Genomic DNA, 3248 nt, shown 5'->3' with positions numbered 1-3248 from the left:
AACTTACCTAAACGCCAGTTGAGGTTAAACAAGCCGGCATCAGGCATCTGTGCTTTTTTATTTTTTTCTTATATGCCTTTAGTAAGGGAAACATTCTATACCACCTTTTAGGTTCATTCATGAATTGAATGTTTGCACAGCATTGACTAAACATCGTTAAATATTATAGTTATAAAACAGCAATGGTTTCAGGTTTTACGTCCGCCACTAACAGTAGGTATTCCACCACACGCCACTCTCTCTTAGGAGAAAATGAATTGCATCTACCCCAGACTTCGAACTCGCAACCCTACCTATATCTCAAATTTAATGCCCAAATACGTTACCGACCGGGCCATCACCCGCGGTGATTTAATTTAGATCATTACTATATTTAGAAATAATGATCATAAAAGTTTGTATACCCTTACGTATCCTCTAAAACGCAACAAATTTCCCACTGTTTATTTCGGCTTGTGCATTGTTTTTAGTCAAAACATATCTCAATACTTGTATTTTTGCCCAACTTTGAATTTCTTAGTCTCCTGTCGACTAATACCAACCCCAATATCCATTGTCATTAATAACGCAGATTTAAATAGTCGTTAAGGTTAGTTCTGTCATCAATTTCACCAGTGCCCCTGCTTGTCTGTTAACCGGAAACAGTGATTCTTATTTTATTTTGTATTTGTTATTCTACAGCAGTGACAAGGGGCTGCTTATGATTAACCCGATGGGCTTTATCTTGGTCAAGTGGGACACTACTTTATGGGTGCTTTTATTGAGATTTATCTAATACGCTACATTTTGTTATATTTTTTGAGTGCTTTGAAAATCCCTACCATGGACGAGTGGTTCCATTTGGAAGGTCGAAGATGGAGGAACATTTTTTTAATGCTGTCTTATATCAAAAGCGGGAACATTCAATAGGGTCGGATTTTATTCATGTGTCTTAAGTCAATTTAAAAAATAGATTCTAGTTTAATATTGATATAGTTATTCAACTAGTTAGTTCTTCTGCCCGATTTCAATACTGTATATATTCATAATATATACATACACCATATAGATTCACAACAGAGCTAGTGCTTTACTGATGACAGCAGTTAGGTGAAATTTCGTTATTCTAGTTTTTTTTTTTTTTTTTTTTTATTCTTCTAGGTCATACAGCGACTAAAATGCTCGTATGGTTCGTTCTTAGCGTACTTTAAGCATTTATTATACAGGTTCACGCGAAAAACATATTATAGCTACAAACGAAACTTTGTTGAGCGTAACGTCTGTTCGTTTCCGTTCAACTAAGGTCGTGAATATAGCCTTTGAACTTATAGAAATGCAAACCCCATTCTCGTGTAGATTCATTGTCCTTTCATGATTTGTTCTATTTCAAGTATTCCGTTTAGGCTGAATGTGGCACTGCCGATTTTGAGCGCTGTTTTTCATTCGTGGTATTGCCTAATATTTGAAATATAGTTGTAATTACGTGTTGGTCGAGATCTCACTAGGGTTGACATCATTTTCACGCACAAATTTATAACAAAAGCAGAATTGATCAGGAATCTCTGCCCTACAGCAGCCTCTTGTTGAGGAAGGTACGCGATTAGCAAGGCCCATACCGAAGTTTGGAGAGCTTTGCTTTATTATTCTAAATAGGAACTTGCAGGTAACCTACCTTCTGAGTAGAGCCAGCACTAGACCCTGGAGAGTTGCATAAATATCATGGACGGTCATTAGCCGTTCGCTGTTAATAGTCCATCTTCGCGAAATGTTGGGCCGTAACTGTATGAATTCCTCTGAAGGAAGCCAAACGAAAAATCGTTTTTAAAAAATCGTGACCGAAATCAACGTATTCGAAATCCACAATCAGTTAGCAGAGGAACGATTGTATAGTTCAGTGTGGCCATGTCTTCAATGTGTCTTGACAAACGCTGCGGCATCTTCATCAACGCTCTAGACTCCGGCAGGATTGCCCTGAGCTGCTAGTATGAAGCAGAGCTGGGCAATCCTGTTTTAGGACGTTTAAGAGACGATCCTGTTTCAGTAAGAACAACATGCCCTGTAGATACGTCAGGTGGTCCGATAAATGACTTTGGCTAAAACCATCCAATTTGACCCATATTGCGCTTCTACAGAAATGGCAATTGCGCCAGTCCAGATTTAACAAAAATCGTCGATTTAGGTTCTGCTGTTCCAAAACAAAGTACGGAATTCATTTTGTAGATACCCCTCTCCGATACAGTCTCTTAAATATCGTTAGTGAAATCGTGTTAAGTAGTCGTCCGGTAGGAATCGCTACTTTATTTGGTATTGAGTTATCTACCTTTTTTATTAATAAGTTATTTGTTGTAAACGTTTGCAACGTTTGTGGTAGGTAATGTGTACGATAGCCGCGACGTCACATACACACTAATTACCGTGACATTAAAATTAGGCGTGGTCTCCCACTTAATCAGGGCTGGTGGAGAGCGGTTCCCGAGATATCATAAACAATATCTATTTGTAGCTTGTATGGTTCGCACTCAGACTGCAACCGGCAAATCTGAATTTTGAGGTAGATTGGACTTACTCCCTGATCAGACACAAATCTGTTGCCGAGCTCAACTGTGCAATTGGGTGTGCAAAGATAGTTGTATTGTGCATCTCTTATCTAATCAGTACAAAAAAATCTTCGAGTGGAGATGAACGACGGCCGTTAGCCGTGCGAATTAGTGCACACATTTTTTGGCTTTCGGATGTACTCCTTTTAAAAAATTCACATTTCGAAAATAGACCACAGAGACATCAGTCCGTGTCGGCGGCCAACGTTACACCCTTTGTTTTATCGCGGGCTTGTAAAGGTATATGGGTCTGCAGGTATACGCTGCTGCCTTGTTATGTTCGACGCTGTAAGGGCCTATTTATAAAGAGACTTTTCACAAATAGAAGGTTTAGCCCGTTGTGTTTTCTATACAGCTCAGGTACGACATATACATACAACAAGCTGTAAGTAAAAGCAATGATATGGCGCTGCCGTAGCGCACCCATAACGAAGCAACTATACAAAATTACCTCGGTGAGCTCACTAACGGCCTATTATTAGAAGCGCATAACTTAATAACAGGATACCTGCAATGACATCCATTGTCCGAGTCACGCACAATTTACACTAAAAACTTACCTATATTTCTATAACAAGTAAATGTTTTGCTAGAGAAAACTCTGTGCTATTACTTATGAATGCATGCACAAAGGATCACAAAGATTACTGTACATATTGTTCTTGTATATAT

The sequence above is a fragment of the Varroa destructor genome, unplaced genomic scaffold (genome assembly GCF_002443255.2).
Source record: "Varroa destructor unplaced genomic scaffold, Vdes_3.0 BEIS01000006.1, whole genome shotgun sequence".
Classification (NCBI taxonomy): Eukaryota; Metazoa; Arthropoda; class Arachnida; order Mesostigmata; family Varroidae; genus Varroa; species Varroa destructor.
The sequence above is the reverse complement of the archived record's forward strand: the minus strand, read 5'-3'. Positions refer to the sequence as shown.